This window comes from Diplotaxodon limnothrissa, linkage group LG5, assembly GCF_057381915.1.
Source record: "Diplotaxodon limnothrissa isolate DT_005_m linkage group LG5, D_limnothrissa_male_GT1.1, whole genome shotgun sequence".
Classification (NCBI taxonomy): Eukaryota; Metazoa; Chordata; class Actinopteri; order Cichliformes; family Cichlidae; genus Diplotaxodon; species Diplotaxodon limnothrissa.
The window spans coordinates 40,957,161-40,979,880 of NC_140600.1; positions in this window are offsets into that span (position 1 = coordinate 40,957,161).

Sequence of the window (22,720 nt, forward strand, 5' to 3'; positions counted from 1 at the left end):
ACCCTGCATCTCAGCGATAATAAGAAACGCTATCCAGGAAGGAGAGGCTCATTACTATTTCTCCAGGCCGGGCTCAAAGAGGAAATCTTCTCTTCTTCGGTGGTGCACATGAGTAACGTGGCAGCTGTGGTCACACAGCCAGGTCATTTATTTCACACAAATGAACGCTCCTCGCCTCATCTCGATGCTAAATTGTGTGGGTTGATCCGCTTAACGGTCTAACGGAAGCAGGGATATTGGTATTAATTGCACGCCAAGTCTGCACACACCCTCCCTCCACGCACTCACAAACACACGCTTCTCATCGTCTTCTTTACAGTCTCGTTATTGTTTCAATTTACTCATCGCTTTTTTCTTTTTACCATTATTTTCTGTCTTAATTTTAAAATTTCCCTATAATGACTGAGATTACAGCAGAGAACGGGGCTTTTCTCACTGAGGTGAAGACTTCTGAGCTCCTTCCACAGTCGTGATTTGGCATCAGGATGTTTCAGATAAACAACAACTGAATGACATCTGCAAACATTTAGATAAAGTACCAGCTCCTAAAAAACCCAAATGGAAGATACCAACGGAAAATCTCAACATCCACACTTTATTTTAGCTGAAGGTCCAAACACAAAGTCTGAAAATGAAAGCGAAAACTGAACATCAGGCACCAGTTTTGCTCTCTGGTTGAGCAGGCGACTGTTTGCCACAAGGCTCGATGCAGCATTTGATTCTGAACCTCGGCTCTTTAACTTGCCTGTCTGACAAATTTTCACAGTTTTATCAAATAAAGGTAAAAATATTGTACATATTGAGTCCAAAATTACGACATAATTATAATTAGATAAATACTGAGCTGTTAACATTCATAGACACTTGCAGTGTACTTATCTTTAAACAGTACTCATTACAGTATAATACAACCAACTACCTGTATTTATATAACTGTTCAGTAGCAACCAGCATTCCTACCCCTTACTCAATGTGAAATACCACCAATCACATCACACCTTGTACTGCACTGATCCTACTCCTTACGCTGTAGCTGTAGATATATTTATATATTTTGTTGCTGTATATAATATGTGCATTACCTCTGAAACGTTTATCTTTATTTATGTCATTCTCTGAATGTTGAATGTAAAAGCCTACAGCTGCAAATGGAGAGATGCCAAACTGCGTTTCATTGTTCTAGTACACTGTAATCCCTAACAGTTGTTCTAGCTCATAACTAATAAGCTCATAACACTCAAATGTCGTTTTGTAGTTGAGCAAACTATAAAGTATTGAGCTCTGTTGGCTTTTATGCAGCTTTAATTGAATAGGGCTCAATATTTTTTAGCTAATTTGTTTGGAACGCTCAAAAAGCTTAAGCATATATTAGTGACGTTCTGGTGGGTGGAGTCTTGTCGCTCCCTCAGGAAAGCTGAGTCAGCCATCTTGAATTTACCTTGATGCGGGGAAGATTTGGCCAGCCCGTGTGGATTAAGAGTCCCCAACTTCAACCCACCACGACCACCACCTTATTTTTTTTCATCAACTGCCCTACATTTGGTAAGTCTAACGTGTTTTTGTTTTGTTTAAATTTAATTTCGATAAACATTCTTTTTTATTTTTTACTGGAAATATATTCGTACTTTGTGCACAGTGAATGTTTGTTATAAATGAATTCGAATCCAAGTAATTGTAATTTTAGAAGTTTTCGAATGTGACAAATACGTAATGTTATTTCATATTAGAATGGTGTAACGTTTTGGCAGTTTTCCGTGGGGGGACAACATTTCCCATAATGCATTGCATTCTTGCCCGGGAAGTTGACGGTGGCAGTTCTAGCTCCATGCGTTTGAACTTTCTACTAAAACTTTCTACTGTCCGTTTCTACCGGTTGTCGTATTCGCCGGTAATGCACGTGCGTATTGTGAGTATACTTATTTCAATAAGTGTCCGTGTTACACAGTCAGTAGTTTACGCTGTTGAGCTGTGTGTGTGTGCTAGCATGAAGCGAACAATAATAAACAACATGAGTGTGTTATCATGATGGTAATTAGACACATGTTTGTATTTTTTCGTAGTCTCAAATGTGTGGTTGTGAGATAATCTCGAAATCCTTTTAACAGTTTAGAGGGGTATTCCACTAAGCGAGCTCTACAAGTCAAGGCTTGCGGAAAAATGCATCGCCTGATTCAGCCTAACATTACACACTGGTCGAACTCAGTGCTACGAACGAAGTTCAGCTAAATTGTTCGCGCTAATTCGACAAGGCTCAACCAGCCAGACTGAGGCGCCTCCTTGACACATTTAAGCCAGACCGCGTTCTGCTCCCAGGCTAAGAAAGAATCATTGATGCAGACTGCGCGGATCACAAATACTCCCTAACCTGTAAGGCAGGGGTGTCCAAACTTTTTTCACTGAGGGCCGCATACATAAAAATATAGGAGGGGTGGGGCCACTTACTAGAAATTAGGGAAATAACCTTACCTTTAGTGTATTAAAGTGTATTAAAGATCACAAAATCACTTAAAAGTGGTCGAATATGTTATATTGTTGAATATAATTAAAGACAAAACCGCCTTCATCACAGCTTTCCATAAATGGATCTTTATTGATTCATTCACAAAAAGCTTTGGTAGCTTATTTTCAGAACAGCAGCCTCAGATTTCTTCTTAGACAGAAGATTTACAGCACAGAGAAAAAACAATAAAGGGGAAAATAGGACGGGTAAATTTCAAGTTTGTTATTTAAGTTATTAAGCTTAGCAACACACCTATCAACATTAGTTTGAAACGGTTAACATTAACAGACTGAACTGGACTTAATAACAGGAGTGCATATAATCTTAGTAAATTATTGTGGTGAGTATCAGCTGCGCTGGGTATGTAAATCGGGCCATCCAGCTGCGGTGCTGATTCGACGCCACTCGTGCCAAAAATCCGGACAAATGTCACTTGATCAAGGAGCAGATCTGCATCAGATGAGATCAGCTGACTACGTGTGCGTGAGCTGTGCAAAAACTGTTTTTGAACATTACAGTTTTTCTCAAATGTTAAAACACAAAAGCCAATCCTGTAACCCAAATGACCAGTAGTCTAAACACATTTACTAAATGTAGCCACCATATTCCAGTACCATAAACACATGTCACATGAAGACACAATTCACAAAACACAACCCTCTGTACTCATAAATCTAAACACATTTTTCCTTGCTAAAACACATGTTGCAAAACAACTCTGCTCATATTCTCAAATGAAAGCCCATGTAATGCAAAATGCTTGCCACAGTCACCAATCTTTGAACACAGGGAACACACCTGGCGTCAGTCACTACACACAACGACTCAAAATTGAAGACACCTGTTGCTAATTATCCATTATCAAGGCATTTAGACAACACAACAGGTATAGTACGCTATTGCTTTCTTTGTCACACTACAGTTTTACAGGCCTGTGAAAGTGGTCTGTTACTTTACATGTAGTTTTACATATAAATCAGTCAATTGACAACACATGTTTCTTTCTTTAGAGCTGAAAGAATGCCACATAGAGGTGGGAGGATTGCCATATTCACAGCGGCACAAGAAACCCTCATTGCAGAAACGAAGGCGAAGAGGCCGTAACATCATTGGCCAAAGAGCCATCACTGAGGTTCCTGGCCAACGGGGGGGTAATATTACTCTTTGTGCAGCTATGGGTATGGAGGGGCTTGTCCACCGGCATGCTGTCCTTGGGTCTTACAACACCCAACGTCTCCTCACCTTCCTAGAGGAGCTGAAAGACATCCTCCTGGACCGTCAACAACACCATCCTGGGCCCGCACATCACATGTATGTGATCATCTGGGACAACGTCCACTTCCACAAAACACACCAAATCAGAGAGTGGTTCACCACCAACAGTGACCACTTTTTAAATGTCTGTCTGCCACCCTACTCCCCTTTCCTGAACTCTATAGAGGAGTTCTTCTCATCATGGAGATGGAAGGTGTATGACAGACACAAGAGAGAACCTCGTACGGGCAATGGAGCTGGCCTGTGCTGACATCCCAGTGGAGGCCTTCCTGGGATGGATTCGCCATACCAGGGCGTTTTTCCCGCGGTGCCTAGCAAGGGACAATATAGCCTGTGATGTGGATGAGGTGATGTGGCCCAATGCAGCTCGGCGACATGATGCCGCACAGTGACTGTGTGTAATACTGTAAAAGGACCGTGTAGACAATAAAAAAGACTTCACACCCTGATCATGTTTCCGAGAGTACTGTTGTGTGCGATAGATTCTGTTTTTGCATTGAGTTGTGTTACAGTAGTGTACGTACATGCAGGATGTTTTTATAGATTTCTAGTCTTCATGTGAAACTCACAAATCTAAATGCCTAATCCTCTGCAGGGTTCTATGACGATCCGTTACTGTATAGTTTATGGACCAAAGAACCTTCTCACAAATTGAGCATTGTGTTTTCAATTGTTTTGCTGTAGTGTGTAATGCTGTGTATAGTGTTTACAGTTTTGACAGCTTCGAGCTGCTCTCTTGGTGTGGGAGTTTGAGTTTTGCAGTGGGAAGGTGTGGTTGTGTTTATGTAGCTTTAGAGAAGGGTGTTGTGTTTGGACATTGGGGGACCTGGTGGTAACGTTTGTGACATGTGTTTTAGCATTTGAGAAAAACTGTAATAAGTCCTCTTTGTGCACATATTGTTTACAGATATCAGACTGCAAAGAGCGCTACAGAGAGTCAACATTTCACCAGTTGTCAGTGGGTGAGTTTTATAATTTGTGTCCTAATTTAAATAAAAATAAATACAAAGAAACTAGAGAATTTTGCCCTGAATTATTCAAAATTTTTAGATTTTTTTTCAGTTACCCTTCTAGATTGACAGGTTTAGCCTGTTACACAAAAAGTTTGGACACCCCTGATCTATAACAATGACAATCAGAACATGGCTATCCAACACTTTGTTTTTACTCTGCATTTGTGTAAATACTATTCTAATAGATATTGTATGTTCATCTAGGAACAGCATGATGTGAATACAAGACGGGCCCTTGTCCTTCGTGCACTTCCTGTGTACCTGCGTGAAGATGCCTCCACGTTATTCAGGACTTGTGATGTAAGTGTACTGGCCTCAGCATCAACCCCTTTGCCTAGCAGTTCAGTCGAACATATGACATCACTCAGAACTCAAGGAGAACCAGGGTGTATATCAGGAAGGAGGTTCAACACAGTCATCTGACTTGTTTTCTCCCATATATCAACTATTGTTGAATAAGATTGCAAGAAGATTGTTACGCATAAACCAGAAAACATGAAAATAGTTGAAAGATTATTAAACAAAAACAAATCCACAGATAAAAACTCCCATTTAAAATTCAAGTGTTCTAGTTTTTTGGAGGTGCCATGTTGTGGTCAGAGAAATGTTTGGTAAATAACAAAAACAAATATTTTGGCATATATTTATTATTGAAAACATTTATTATTATTATAATAATAATAATAATAATAATAATAATAATAATAATAAGAAGAAGAAGAAGAAGAAGAAGAAGAATACATTTTATTTGAAATGTTTCTTTCAGAAACCCAAGGTCACCTTACAAAAAACACAATTAATAAAAGGAACAGTAGTCATAAAATACATAAAATAAGTTAAAATTACAAAACAGAGCGTGACAACAGATAAAATCAGCATTAAAGTGAATAAGCCAGTTTAAACAGATGTGTTTTGAGCTGTGTCTTAAATTCGGAGAGGGAGTCAATATTTCTTAGTGCAGGAGGAAGAGAGTTCCAGAGCCGAGGAGCAGAGCGACTGAAAGCTCTGCTCCCCATAGTAATAACATGTGAGGACGGAACAGTAAGATGAATAGCAGATGATGATCTGAGAGTGCGGGAAACAGTGGTGATATGGAGCAGGTCACACAAATATGAAGGAGCAGATTTATGGATACACTTGTATGCAAGAAGTAAGATTTTAAAATTTATCCTGGCTTCTATGGGCAACCAGTGAAGCTGCTGAAGAACTGGGGTAATATGAGCACTTAACGGAGTGTAAGTTATGACCCGAGCTGCAGAATTTTGAAGAAGTTGGAGTTTATGAAGGAACCTTTTAGGGAGACCAAATAGGAGGGAATTACAGTAATCAATACGGGATGTAATAAGACTATGGACAAGGATGGCAGCAGCATGGGGAGTAAGGAAGGGACGGCGTCGGTGAATATTACGTAAATGGAAGTAAGCAGACCGTGTTATGTAATTAATGTGAGACTGGAATGAAAGAGTATTATCAAGTATGACACCCAAACTCTTAACCTGAGGGGAGGGAAGGGTGGGAGAATTTTCAACGTTAATGGAAAAGCTGTGGGATTTGGTTAAGATAGATGGTGTACCAACAAGTAAAACTTCAATTTATTTAAACATATGTTTTGAAACCAAACCCAAATTAAGATTATTGTAATGCATCATGATGTATCGCCATATCAAATTAAATCGTTGACATTATAATCCTAAAAGAAACGTATGAAACGACTTATGAAGATTCACACCTCTAATCAATAGCATGATTTGTGTCCTTGTGGGGCTGAACTCATTCTTGTATTATTTGTGTTTTGCAGTCAGCAGATGGTCCAGACCTCACTGACACTCCTGTGGCTCTGCTGACAGTTGTCACAGATGACACTACTGATTCGGCCCTCTTCCGTCCCGAAAGCATCTGCATTGTCGTTGAGGATGAAATACTTGTGAATGGTCCCACAAATCTGGCTGAGTCATTTCTCCTGCTCTTTGGATACATCTATGTACTAGACCTACAATACCCAAAGAAACTTGAGCTTACATTCACATGTATCCAGAAGGTTGTGATGTGCCTTGAATACAACAAACCACTGTTAGGTCGCTTACTGATGCAGAAGAATTTGTTCAAGTGAATCACTTGGAATAGACAACTCGTTAAGCTAAGTATTGAAGGTTTTTCTTTTTTTGTTTTCTTTTATATATACCATTTTTTTAACCATTTTTTACCATTTGCCTCTCATTTACTGGGCAAACAGTTTAGAATTATTTGTAAGTGTATTTCCCACAGTATTTTAAAAATATTGAGGATTTTAAGTGTTATTTCCCATATTATAAGTTAGAAAATATGAAGAAGTTTGAGGTCCCACATCGTATTAGTTGCGATATGTAAAATATTTTGAGTGTATTTCCCACCTTAATTAAGTTGAAAAATATTGAACATTTTGAGTTTATTACTCCCTAATTATAAGTTGAGGAATATCAACATTTATGAGTTAACATTGAGGTAATTTAAGGCAACTGCAACTATAATTTTTATTTTAGTTAAACTTAAAACTTTTAAAAACATCACTAAAAAAAATTGTTGTGTAATCTGTTACACAACAATTTTTGAGTTCTGTGAACTTATTAGGTTTTACAGTGTAACAGTGATAATAAAGATCTGTGTTTTCAGTGGGGAAAACAGAAGGCAGTGCTGGAAGTCTGGACAAACAACAGGTAGGAGATGATACGACAAAAGGAAGCTGGAGAGTATCTGTAAGGTGAAGATGTTACAATTTTAGAGACCAAACTCCAACAAGCAGACGACCCCCTGTGAGTGGGAAGGTGGTGACTGTGGGGAGAAGAACTCCTTTTTTCACAGGAAGAAAGCTCCAACAGAACCAGGATCAGGAACACACAAAACAGGAAGAAGGAAAACTGTCAGGAATAATAACAGAAGCTGAGAGCGGACTGAGCTACAGAGTGGGAACAGTGGAAACAACATAAATCACACTGAGTGACGATATGAGGCGTAAGGCGACAGCAGCAGTGGACGTGGAGTGTTCTCATTGGCTTTAAGCTTTCTGAGCGTTTAGGTTTGACCAGGTTCAGGCTTTGACTTGAACGAGTCTGTGTGCTAGCGGGCTGTTTAGCATCACCCACCCTCAGGGTAACGTTTGGATAAACATGTATCCTAATTATTTATTTTGTTGCTGCACAGCTTTTTATCATGTTGTCTGGATAAAACAAAAAGAGTAAAGCACAATAAGACAGGAGAGAGTTCAATAACGGTGTGTTGTGATACGGCGTGTGCTACAACCTCTTTGCTTCAGCGGCCCCAGCAGGTCGCCTATTTCCTGTTGGAGTTTGCTAAATGGAGAGCTAATTTTAGGGCTTTGCTTTGAACACAGACAGCCGAAGTGCCAGGGCTCATTAAGCAAGACAATTACACGTGTGTCTCAGTACAATGCCGCTACCTGATGTCTGATTTGGTTCAGGTAAATTGCAGGAGGGTGGAGGGGATGCAGGCAGCAGCAGCCTGTCAGACAAGTACACACACCAAGCAAAGGACACACACACACACACACGCATGGTCACATTCTAATATCTCACCACTGTGCGCACAAAGAAAAATAGATTACAATGGATGAGAAGTCAATTTCAATCTGCTGTTATCGCCGTGAGATGTGCACTGTGATTGTGTTTTGGTGTAACGTACACTGAGAGCGCGCTTCATCAGCAGCACTATTACACTTAAGCTAACACCACACTGCAGAGGAGCACTTCCCTCCGAGGACAGCGAATGATAAAGGAACGTGCAGAGGAACGCCGTTTAGTATTGATCTGCGGTCCCAGGAGAGCTGACCTCGTGGAGCCCGGGTCGCTGGCTTTCATTGGCTCCTTTACTCAATTACTCCACAGTTTTGTTTTATTGGATGGTTTCACATTACTGGTCACTTTATGCGAGAAATTGGGTTAAATTTACACTAAAATACAACTGGACACAACTGATCAAAACTCCTTACGGCTCCTCTCTGGTCATTAACTGCCATTATCAGAGCAGGATGCACACAAGATAAGCTCGGGCAGTAACACACCCTCCATAATGTAGTTCAGGGATGGGCAACTCGAGGGCCGGTGTCCTGCAGGGTTAGATGTCTCCTTAAACCAACACAGCTGATTTAAACGGCTAAATGACCTCCTCAACATGTCTCGAAGTTCTCCAGAGGCCTGGGAATGAACTAATCATGTGATTCAGGTGTGCTGACCCAGGGTGAGATCTAAAAGCTGCAGGACACCAGCCCTGCAGCCCTCAAGGCCTGGAGTTGGACACCCCTGACTGACATGTGCCAAACTCAGTTGAGAATTCTGGCAATTTTGTGGTAGTTTGATCAACATCCAAATTTTATTGGATTTATACTTTATTTAAATAGATGGCCTTAATTATTTTGTGACGTGCCTGAATTCAGCATAGAGCATCCATCCATCAACTCATGTACTCTCTGATGTACTCCCAGGCCAAAGAAGTTATATGATATTAAGTAAAACTTCTACTTCTACCCTGGAACATGACGAAAGAATAACCAAGAAGAGCTAGAAACTAAACACAAACTAAACAATCTGAGAAGAACTCATTAGACCAAGAAAACCTAACCCACTCAGAACCTAACCCGACTTAGACCAGGTTCAAACAGTCCAAACCATAAACCCGGGGTCAGAGACCTGGGCCGTGACAGGACCATCTTGTAGCTGTGATTCCTCCTGCATGTGTACAGCTGACTCTTTGCTGAATGACCCAGCAGCTTGGAAAAGACATTTTCTTCACATTCCTACATCAGGGAATACTTTCCATTTCACCAACTGATATATTGATCATTATTTATGTTGTGCAAACAGGCTACTTTACTTGGCTTTCATAATTAACTTAATGTTTTGTGTGACTCCTCATTTCCCACAATCCCTTTCCTCTGTGTAGAGCTAGCCTGGCCCAGATGCGCAGCAGACACATTAAGGGGAAATACAGCAGACTGAAGTAAACGAGAATAATCCCCGAGGTGAGGAGGGAACCCGTATTTACACGATGCTATACAAGCATCCATCGAATGGAGCTGAGGAGCAATATCCCTCAGGGGAGCTGTTTGCTTTTGTATGCAGAAGCCTCTGCAGACTTGTGTTATTGGATGTACGCAGGAAGCTGATGCGCTGCTTTGGGTCTGGTGTTAAAAACAGAGATGTTAAGGTGGAGGTTGCTACAGCTGTTGGGAGGTGGTGCCAGCTCTGTTCGTTGCCCTCTCAGGTCTTTGGTTAATGATCGCTGGAAGCCCAGCAGAGGGGACCATATGCTACATCTGAGGCGTGCGGAGGGAGAAGTTAGCGCTGCTGACTCCTTTTTGTCTTCCCCACGAGCAGATCTGCAGCCAGCTGAGTCAGTTTTTATGCTTCAGGCTCCATTTGCTGCTGGTTTACATACACTGTAAAAAATATGATGTGGTGTTTGAACTGAAAAACCTCAACGAAAACATTCAGCCAAGTCAAAAATATCAGGTCTTTGATTGGCCACTGCAGCGCTTCTCAAATGGGCTTCTTACAGGATTTTGGTTCATCCATGAAAAGCAGTTTAATCTTCCCTCCAACAAAAAGAAAAGAAACATGAAAAATGAACATAATGCAATTTTAGATGACATAAGTATTACTTTATGTAGTTTAAAAGTTTGTGTACACAGTTAAGGATCATTACGGTATTAGTCACGCCTCAAGTTGTCATTTATATCCTTAGCATCCCTGATAAATCATTTATAAATACTTATATTTTATTCATTCAATTTTATTTACACAGCACCAAATCACAGCAACAGTTGCCTCTGTGGTGCTTTATATGACCAGATTTTAAAATGCTCTTAAATTTCGATTTACTTTCTGCTGTGCTTGGAGTGCACAAAGCGTTCCCTTCATCACAGTTAAAATGCTTCACATGTGACTTGGTGCTCAGAGCGCACACACACACACACACACACACACACACACACACACACACACACACACACTTGGAAGAGTTGGAAATACAACGTGATGCAAATCAGCTCCAAAACAACCAAAAAGGTGTCACTTAAGGACTGCAGAGACACAAACGTGGCACATCTCTGTTAGGTTCCTTCTTGCCTCCTGCAGCTCTCCGTGTGTTTCCTTCTCTGCTTCCTTGTCTCCTGGCTACCTGACTGGCACACCTCATCTCTTGCTGTGGCTGGATGGGTGAAAGCTGTAAGCGCAGTGACAAAACTCTGGCTCAGTCTGGCTCTTCACTGAGTCTTCACCCAAAACCTCAGAGCCGAGCCCCACAGATCTCAGTGTTTTTGATCCAACGAAATAGAACGTTACCAAACACACAGCAGGAGGATGCATCCTGGATTTGTTATTACATTCAGCCAAGCACCTTTCTGCAGAGAGCTGATGCGTTTGACTGGAGCAGCCAGGATTGGAACCAAATTCAAATTTTATTTGTCACGTACACAGTCATACACAGTACGATATGCAGTGAAATTCTTAGACAACTGCTCGTGACCTAAAGAGAACAAAAAAGGAAAAGGCTATGAATAAGATAGGAAATAAATATGAAAAATTAAAAAGGGTAAATTTAACTAGGAAGGAATAAAATATAAATTAAGGTTAAAAATGAAATAACTGTACAACACAAATTAGAATGAAGGGTAAATTTAACTGGGAAGAATAAGATAAAGATAAATATATAAATTAAAGTTGAAAATAAAATAACTGTACAACAAAATACACAATACACAATATAGAACTATATAAGAATGTATGAAGAAATATAAATATAAATAAATATATACACAATAACAGCAGCTGTACAAGTATTAACCAAAGACAGACTCGCCTCGCAGGATTTAACGCAAAAATTCAGACTGTCAGAGAAATGCAAAAGCAACCTAAACTGTGAGTCTCGAAACATAAACCAACACACAGAAACTCACAGCTAGGAATGAGCGAGACGAGGCTGCTGGACAGAAGAGGGAATAAAGGCACAACGATGAGGGAACAGGAAACACACAGGGAACACAGCTGAGAGAAATTAGACAGGACAAGACCAGGGAAGCAAAATTAAACACACTGAACATGGAACACAAGACCTTCACAATAAAACAGGACATGAAGCCAGACTGACACATGAGATTGACGGAGGAGTGGAGGAAGGACAGACGAGAGAGGAGACAGGATGGGAGGGGAAACAGAATGAAACGAGAAACACAACCTAATAATCCAAGAAGTGAACAGGGACTATAAGAAACTCAAAATAGAATAACTGGGTCAAAACGACCCAGAACTGTGACACTGATGTGTTTTAAGTAACATTTCTGCACAGAACGTTTATTATTACTTCTCTGGTATCAGACCATCTGTCAAAGGGCAATCTAACACATTTCACATCCCATTACTCGTCTTTCAGTGACTGATACTGACTTTATGAATACGTGGTATGGTTACACTGACTGTATTAACATGCAGACGGGTCACGATCTCAGATTGATTCTCCTCCAGCTGCCTGATCTCATCTGCCCACAGAGGCATGTGTGCAAAACTTGTGCTATTATTAGGTTAATGCGTTACTCGCTCACTCATCATTCTGATCACTGCTGATCTATGAAGAGCAGCGATGATCAGCATGATGTCATGTCGATCATGTTTAAATGAACTGCCTGCATCTCTGCATGTGATTGGTGGATCACCACCAGAACTCTGCAGTCATGTTCTGTTCATCATCAGCTCTGCAGTTCTCTGTGGCATGCTGGACATCAGCCTTTGTGCCAAATCCTGATTGACAGGGGTCCATTCCTGCCTTATCTGAGCTCTGTAATGATTAAGATTCTGGAACAGATTAAGATCTGGGCAGATGCCTGATTCAAAATGTTAGTTTGGTGATCTCCAAATTTAATCATTACTTTTGTTTCGGGACATTATGTCACCAAAATGCTGGAAAATATTAAGATTTTGACCAAAATGCTCTGGCATCAGTGGATCGCTGGGCTTTGAAGATGTTTTTAATCGGTGAATCCTTTTAGAGGCTCTTGGACAGACAGACAGACAGAAGGCCACAAACTGCTGCAAACAGTTTGGCATCACCAAAGTTACAGAGTGATGTGTGCAGCTTCTTATGTTTGAAATGGTTGCTCTGAAGATGGGGACCAGGTCTGTGAGCAGTTGCCGTATTCAAAGCAACGTCTGTGCATCAAGACAACAATGACACAAAGTCAATCTGCTATGAGTTTGCAATAGGCATGGGTATCGTTTAGGTTTTATCCGATACCGGTGCCAAACCGGTACCGGTGCTTAAAGAATGGAGAACACAAAATTGGTCCAAAAACCTCTCATGTTCAGCTGTTTCTTTGTAAAAAGATAACAATGTTAGCCTTTTCTGCAGCTATGGAGCATATATGGTATCACTCTTGGCTGGAAGCAGTGCTTAAACAATGGAAAAAACACAAACTTTGTCCAAAAACCTCTCATGTTTAGCTGTTTTCCACTTTTTCTTTGGTCATTTTAGCCTTTTTGGCCAGGGTGAAGGGAGTATCTGCCATCAAACAAGAAGACAGCCGCATGTAGCTATGGTGATGTTTGCTAGTTCACCTTACATGCATTAATGTAATAACGTGGTTAGCCTACTCAACGTAAATTACACACGAACAACATTAAGCTACTCACGCAGAGAAGAACGGCTGCTGCTGCATCATCATCCTCATCATTTCTGCTACACTGGCAGGCAGGGCCGGCCCGTGGCATAGGCCGTATAGGCAAATGCTAAGGGCGCCGTCCATCAGGGGGCGCCACGCCAGTGCCACAAATGTTGAAAAAAAAAAAAAAAAAGTTGGTACTATTATTTCTAAATACAAAAATAATCCCACGTTAATTAAAATGCAAAGTAAAGCTTATTTAATAGAAATATTATTTGTTAGAACATTACGCCCCCCCTCCCCGCACGGTGCGCCCCCTCCCTTCCCGTATCATGGTTCCTTTTGGACGTCACCACATCAAAAAATCAACACAAAATGTCAAAACGGCCAAAACTGTCAGGTGCCCAGGGAAGAAAAAAGAGAAAAGAAGAGGAGGAGAAACGAGAAAAAGACAGAGGTAGGTAACGTTAGCCTACATGAAATTATTTGTCTGAATGTGATAGTAACCTAAATTTTTAGCATTAAGCTAATGTTACATGATTCGCTAATTGCTAATCAATAAATAGCTAGTTAACTGTTTTAACGTCAGTTAATATTGTGGAGGGGGCTAAATTGTTATGGAAAATAATAATGTAACGTTAGGTAATTACAGTACTCCCACCTTTCCCACCATTCCTCATTTGTATTCATCTTTTAAGCAGGTGTTTTTTGTTTACATTGTTATTGCCTTCTGGTTAGCTAACGTTTACCCTGCAGGTAATAGTCACTTTTCCACCCCTGTATATATTATAGTTGTAAGCCTAGTTGTTAAAGTGCACATCATTAATGTTAATTAAGCAATATCACATGAGAGGGAATGCTGTTTTTTAATATGAGCACTGCTGTGATTCGGTCAAAGATAATCATAACATAACATTCTCATATGATATTATACTGTTACTTTGCATTCTGCTATTCAGCATTTCACTGTAATGATGACAATAAATTGAATCTAATCTAATTTGCATATCAGTTAACATCATACATATATCTCTTTGGTTTTTCATTTATAATATATCATTTCATTTTATTCCTGGAATCATATGTTTTTATTATTAAACTTTAATACTCAGTGGTGTCACATACTCCTCTCTTCAGATGCACTGTTGAAGTTTCTAAATCCCACCCCTGGGCCATCTACCACATCTACCGCTGCTGCCTCCACTTCAGCAGCACAACCCAGCCATGATGCAGCAGCATCAAGCGGTCTTCCTGTTGCCTTATTTATATTGTATTTTTAATTTATTTTATCCAACTTGTTGACACGTTTTATTGTGTTTATGTATGTAAAATTTATTGTATTTCATATATTCATTTTTTATTTTTTGTATTCATTTATTCATATATTTTTTTTTATCTTGTTAATTATTCTGATTGTGAATTTGCTTTCTTTAAGTAAAAAAAAAAAAAGGTCAAAGACAAAGCTATTCGGTTTCTTGTGAGTACATACACTACACTGCCGATGTAGGGGGGCGCCACCTAAAATCTTGCCTAGGGCGCCAGATTGGTTAGGGCCGGGCCTGCTGGCAGGGCTAGGGGCCAGGACTCTCCTCCTCGGGTTTTTGGGGGATGTTGCTAACTCCGGGTCCGATAACAGGCACCACACCCGCAGTAGATGCGCTCGGTGTGAGATCTCGCAGCAAGCTATCAAATACGGTGCATTTCTCGGCTTTTAAAAAAACGCTATGCGTCGCCAGGTGTTTCATCAGATTTGAGGTGTTTCCTCCTTTGCACAGTATCAGCTTAAAGCACGTGTTGCTGCTGAGTTTGCATCTTTTGCTATGAAGTACAGCCAGACTTTGACCGCTTCGCCTTGGGCATTTTTAATCTGTAGCTCTGCTCTAAAAGACCGTATGTACCTGGCCCCGCCTACTATCCTCGGAAAGGTAAAATGATTGGCTAGAATTCAAAGTGTATCACAGCTCAGGAAAAAAAAGCACCGAAATAAAGCACCGAAATGTGCGCTGCTTTTCGGTCTGGTTACTACCGTTTATGTCAGAACCGATACCGGTACCCATCCCTAGTTTGCAACTGCATTGGGGCAAGCTGGCAGTGATGCATCATCTGTTCACAACAACAATGAACTGCATGAAATTAGCAAAAACCACAGATCTGCTGCTTCCTACATAATCAGAGACTTGCACAAACTACTTCCATCCAGAGTCCAGCCAAACACCTGAAACAGGAATTCAGAAATCCCTCCACAGATTGTGACGTAGTTGCTGCAACTTGTGTTTCCTTCTGTAAACAGACTGCACACCAGTGCACTCGGCTCATTCTGACTGATTGTAACGTGTTGGCATTCTGCCTACGTTTGCATCGATGTGGGTCTTGCTCACATTGGCCACAGTGCCGTGTCTTGGTGGTGGTCTCGTTCACATTCTCCAGTCTAGCGTCCTTACAATCGTTGCTGGTTCATTCCCAGCTTCTGCTCCGCAACGTTGTCTCAGCAGTGGTCATTTTTATGTTTTAAAAATATGCATTCCTGCTGACGCTGATTGCATTCAGTTGTTCTTCAGAGGGAGGATCAAGCGTCGCTGCAAGCTTTGATTCAGAATTCTCAGCCGGCCGTGCAGCCACATGCATTTAAATAATTCTTGTTTGATAAAGCAAAGAAACAGGGGTCCTTTAATGTTTTGTACTCTTACATAAGCAACACAACCCGTCACAGGAGCTTATTCCATTTATATGTGCCTCCTGGAAATATTTTACAACACTCTTGAAGTCATAAAGGCCTTTTGAAGCCGGCGCAATCCCATAAAAAGCGTAACATCTGGTGTGGGATTGTAGCACGGAGGTAAGCAGCACAATAAAATGTTTGCTTTATAATGCCAATGCTCGTTATTTATAAAAGTGTTCACGATTTCAGAGGCGGAGGTGCACGCTGACGAAGGCCACCTATCACAATGGCATGTCCACTCAGACATGCGCATGCAGCGGGGAAGTGTTAGGTCATGTTAACACGTGGGACGGATGGATGAGTGCACACTCACACTTAATCACTATTTTTCACCTTGATTTTTGGACTGGAAGGGTCAAGTACCTGCACATGGTTCATTTGGACTTATTGAATGCTGACCTCGTCAGCTGCACGTTGAAATTAACGCCATGCTCATTTTTTAAGAGCAAAGCTCCTCTAAAACCCTCACACAGAGAGTAGTGTTGCTTGCGGATTGCAGCAGCTCTCTATCATCCAATAACAGACTGACATTAAAGCTGCACTCGGAGGGGATTTATTTGTCTAAGAGGAGATGGGGTGATTTGAATATAACCTGCCCTGGTCACCGATTTTAATTACCTCCAGTATCTCCATGAACCGGCTGCTCCTCCTGAGCGAAGTTCCTGTACTTTAAAGTGAATCCTGGGTGGTTTCATCCTCTTTCACTTTATCAGCTCAGTGTGAAATTCGACTTTATTTTAAAGAAGCCTGGAACATGTTAGCACCAGTATACGGGCCTGTGTGAAAGCCAAACCTAACCACAGATTTAATGAACCATGATTACTTTCAGAGTTACAGGTGTACACTGAGGTCAGCACTTCCAGGTTTCCATGGTCCTAGAGTCCAGAGGGTAGTTTAGCCATGGTTTCCTTCTGCATTCTCGTACAGCCTATAATAAAGAGTTTGCCTTTTGTTTAAAACTACTTTCTGTTAACTTTTCAGTTCAATTCAATTCCGTTTATTTATTTATTTCTTCACAGGGTAAAAACCACAAAGTGCTTCACAGTTATAGAAAAACAGAAATACATAAAAGGACAATGGGGTCCATCTCTGGAGCGTGGGGTTCTAAAAGATCAGAAATGTAGGCAGGGACATCACAATTCAAAGCTTTAAAAGTCAGGACTAAGATCTTAAAATGAATTCTGAAATGTACTGGAAGTCAGTGTAATGAACGAACCACTGGTGTAATCTGCCGTTTTTTTCATGTCTTTATTAAAAGCTTTGCAGCAGCATGCTGGACTAACTGGAGAAAATCTTAAAAAGCATGAATATTCATTTCTAACTCAGATTTAGACAACAAAGTTTGCAGTTGGAGTTTCTTAGCTGAAAGGGTTAGAGGTCAGTAAAGAGGACAGTTTATGGACTTCCATCGGCTTAAAAGAGCAGTAGAGCTGAATATCAACGGCATAGAAGTGATAAGACACCTCTGGGAACTGCCTAATTACAAGTCCTAGGGTAACATGTACGGGAGAAAAAGAATCGGTCCCAGAACTGAACCCTGCGGGACACCACATGTCTGATCCTTAGAGTGTGACAAACTGATTTGCAAAAACACTAAAAGACCTGTTAGAGAAGTAAGACTGAAACCACTCCAGAGCCAGAACGGACACACCGACTGTGTCCCGGAGCCTGTTAATCAGGATGGTCAACGTTGTCAAAGGCAGATGTTAAGTCCAGCAAAACCATGACTGTGGATGCTCCAGTCAGCTGAGCTCAATGTCACTAGAGACTTTACGTCATGCGGTTTCTGTTGAGTGACTTTTACAGAAACCTGACTGAAATTTGTCATAGATTTCATATTTGTCTTAAAAAACAAAAAAACAAAAAACAGTAAGTTGATCTGCAACTGCTTTTTCCAGAATTTCCGACAGTAATGGGAGCTTAGAGAAAGGCCTATAATTCTTAAGCTGAGTTTAATATCGGCTCAACAACAGCAGCTTACAGAACCCAGGGACCACACCAGTTAGAAGAGAGGCATTGCATGTCTACAATAGAGAGGCCAATGACAGAGAGCATTTTTAAACAGCCCAGCAGGGAGAATGTCATTTGCACAAGTCGTAATTTTCATTTTATCCAGCAGGAGTCAAAGGTCATGTATGGTCATTGGGTTAAACTGATAGTAAATGAGGTGGTCCAGAGACACAAACAGACTGTACTGAAGAACCAATGCTCATACGGACATTATCAATGAGGTCACGGGTACCGGGTGGACCACGGGGGAAACAATAGCGTTTATGGAGTCGTGCAGTATCGTGGAATTTCTCTTGCTTGATGAGATTAACTGAAAAAATAAAAAAAAATCCTGATCTGGCTGTTGTTATGTTTTCTTGAAGGGAAACCCAAAGCTCCCTAAGGTGGAGCCTGTGAACTTCGAGTTTAGTTGATTTCCAAATGTGTTCGACTTTCCTACAGATTCTTTTCACCTTCCTTATGTGCCCATTTATCCATGGATGAGCTCTTTTTGGGGCAGATTTCATAGGTGCCATCGAATTTAAAAACTCCAAGCAGTGATTGTTAAAACACTGCAGCAACATCAGTGCAGCCAATGATCACATGAGGTCCAACAAATTAGAAAGCAACATCCTGATTTATGAAGCGCTTATGGAACATGAGATTAGAGGGTGGTGTGTAAGGCTTCACACCTCAACAGGAGCACCAACTGAAACTGTTTCTACCAAACTGCCCCTTATGTGATATATTCGGGGGATGTGCTCCTGAGACAACTGCTCTAACCGTGTTCACGGCAACAGAAATTTCATGAATGATTCTCAAGAGAGAAACACTGATTTTAACTTATGCATATTCAATAATCAATACAGGTGTACACAAGACAGCACATTAACACTAGCTCCACCAAACCAACAATAGAACTTCATAGAAAAACATTAGCACTAATATGACTGCCTACATTTAATCTCCCTAAACAATACACAGCAAACTCAGAATATCAAATCACCACAAATAACCAAACTTATCAGCAATTAACTCAACAACTGCCTACAAGGCACGTCCTAGCCAAGACACAACTAGTTGTTTAAACAGATGAAACCAAACAGGACTAGTTGCAATCAGCTGCAAACAAACAGACCAGCTCTCAAACTTTAGAAAGGAAGTGACAAGCAAGTGGGAGACCACACACAGGCTTTTAAAGGCTGTAGGATATATTTAATGAAAATAAGGTGAAGAAACTTAAACACAAGTGAAATGATATAACAGCCATAACTGAAGCCTCAAATAAACATGCTGGATGCCAGGCAGAGAGAGACCGCCCCCATGGTTCAGGTGTCTTTATACTCTGGGACTGGCCTTCTCAGGTGTGCTGCATCTGTAATTGGGTCAGCTCCACCTACCTGCAAGAAACAGGTAACAGAAAAAGCAAAACACAAGGCCAGCCCACTGGCTGTCACAGTACAGAGGGAAGCTAAGATGAAAGCTAACACAGGACGCCTCCTTATACGTCCTTAACACAGACATTAGTTATGTCTGCAGTTTTGCTTCCTGTCTTGTTATGTAGGATTAGTCGCAGCTGTGGCGCCCTCCTGTTTCCCATCGCCTCGTTACTCTCTGGTGTATTTAAGCCTGTGTTGTCCTCTGTCCATGCTGTAACCTCTCAGTGCTGTTTTTCCCCTGTGTTCCTGACAAAGTCCTAATTCTCTGGTTAGTTTTCTAGTTTTTAGTTTTGTTTTCTTGCATTCAGTGTTAGTTTTTCTCAGCTTCCACTTTCAGTTTGCCTTTTTGTGTGCGAGTGTGGGACTCGGTCCTTCATTATTTCACAGCACAAACCATGACAATTTCAGGTCCTTTGTCCTCACACACATCAGTTCACGGATTTCAGGACCAACAAAATCATCTTTCATCTTCACTTTTCTTGAGACCAAACTTATTTCTTAAATGTGAGAATTTATGCCAGGTGTCTGATACCTGAAGCATCATAACTAAAGAAGCAGAATGCTCAGGAAGGAAAAAAGCTTTCAGGTTTGGAGTAGCCATGGAAATTTAAGTTCAGGTGAAAGAATGTCCGTTAGCCCGTGGAATCACAGTCAAGTCATTTGACGCCGATGGCCCCGACCCTCCCTGAGCCTGGTTCTGCCAGAGGTTCCTTCCTGTTCAGAGGGAGTTTTTCCTTCCCGCTGTCACCAAGCCCCTGCTGATAGGGGGCTGTGGGATATTGGAGTTTTCTCCTCACTGCTGTGGGGTCTTTACGTTACAGTAAAAAGTGCCTCAAGGCAACATTTGGCGTTATACAAATAAACTGAAATATTTACTCTTTGGTTCAGATTTTATGAAGCCATGCAACATTCATGCAAACTGGGAACAACAGGCAACGACTTCCACAACATCAACAGCGATGACGCATGCAGCAAAACACTGAAAGAAAGGAGCAGCGGACAAAGTTTGATGTGACTCATGCGCCACGTAGAGACTGAACTTCCATCTGTTGCTGAAGCAAAAAGGCTGAGCGCTGATTTTTCCACTAAAGCTAATATTTATCGCCATAGCTGGGGGTCATGTGTGAAGTGTTAGAGTTCGGATTGGCCTCGGACAAAAAGCTGCTACCACACAGAGAGGCAAGCGGCGATGATTCATCCTCGGACATTCGGACAGTCTGTTCTCAAAGGCAGCTCTGGTGTTCCCCTCAGTCATCCGCACTAAAGTAAAAGGAGTCTGTAACGAACTCTCAGGCAGAAAGCGACAGCAGGCCTGATGACTGGAGTATAAAAAACTGCACTTTGATTCCTGGACGGTGTGTTACTGTCCTCTCTCTGCACTCTGGCTCATAAAGCCAAAATATGAAGAGGAAATAAGGAAAAAAGCTCATTTTCTCCCACCTGGTTAGTTTCTGCCCTGATGTTGAACAAAAATGGTGGAAAGCCGCCGACTTGATGATCCTGAGAGCATACGGCAGTGATCTAAGAGTGGAGTCATTACTGACAAGTATCAGGACTTTATTACAGCTGAAATGCAACAAGTATGTATTGAATAGGGAGAATTATGGTGGTTCACGTGTTTTCTCAGGCTGTGGATATCTTTGCCACAGAGCCGGTTAACATGTCAGTGAACGTCCTAACCCTGAAGTCGCTTTATTTCTAACTGAATGCTCATATTCATGTCTTCCTCCTGCTCAGTCTGCAAACTCAAAGTCAGAACGTCTCACTGTGAGGCCACTTTGCTGCCCGCTGCACCACTGAGCCTCCTCAGCATGTGGGAACAGTAAAATCTGACTGAACAGTAGATGTGGCTCTTCTGCTTTGGCTCCCAAATTGCTCTTCAGTTAGTATCACTCTTCTATTTTAGCCTAATTTGGCAAATATGAATGTTTGTGCTCTTGGTTAGCAGTTATTTGTATGGATTTGTGGGTTTTAGGGGCCGGACAAAAGGTTGCAATGTTTTGCCCTCCACAGTGGAAATATGCTTTAAGTCACTGGCTGTCACTGCCAGCTGGTCTGGGTGTCAAAAGGCCGTGGTGCACCTGCAGGTCTTCTCCAGCTGCAGGGACAGGTGAGCGGTTTGTTGTTGAGTCTGCTCTCACCAGTATCATTGAACTGCAGGTAGCTCCTTTTCCATCTGCACTCATTTCTTCACTTCCTCCTGACACACTTCTCTGGACATCCTTCCCTCTTTCATGACGGTCCGGTTCCTTCTAGAGTGGGCTCATTCACAAACAGGCCCAAAATAAAAAAGCTCAGCGTGCACCCACAGAAACATTTACAGGAGGTGCACCTGTTCAACTGCGTCTCAATCAGCCAATCACAAGACGGCATCTCACTGCATTTAGGCCTGTCGACATGGTCAACCTGCTGAAGTTCAAACTGAGCATCAGAAAGAAAAGTGGATTAAATGAGTCTGAACGTGGCGTGGTTGGTCTGAGTGTTTGAGAAGCTGCTGATGTGCTGGGGCTTCCTCCCAACCATCCAGAGAAGAAAATACCTCATTCAGATCGGGTCAGAGAAAAGATCTGCAGAGGGATGATCACAAATACGGGGCATGATCTGCAAACTACATATTTCCTCTTCCTGTGCTTTTTCCCGGCGTTCCTGTAAATGTGAAGTTGATTAAAACGTAGAGCAGTTTAGAGATCTCCTTCACGGCACAGGGCAGCACGATCAAACATGTTTAACCTCTGCTTGTTCACCATCGGGTGTTCGGGGGCTTCAAACTGCAGGTGTGTCGGCAGAAACAAAAAGGTCATTTGTCTTGGTTGCTCTGAAACAGTCAAAAATGTTTGGCTGTCTTACCGAGGAGATCAGCAGCTGCTTGTTCACAGAGATTCTGCAGTAGACAGGACTTGTTGAACCTCACACAACCTCCAGTGAAAGAGAGGAAAAACAAACCTCTAAAATATGCTTTCGTTAGCAGGGGGGGAAACCTAGACCGCTGTAGCATCTTTCTTTAATATTTCAAAGATTCCACCAGAAACAAGAAGCAGCAAAACCTGTTTTATACTCGTTTCTATTCTATTCATCCAATTTCTGCTGCTTATCCAGGTTTGGCCTGCAAGGTCAACAGTGTAAGCAGAGATTCCCAGACTTCCC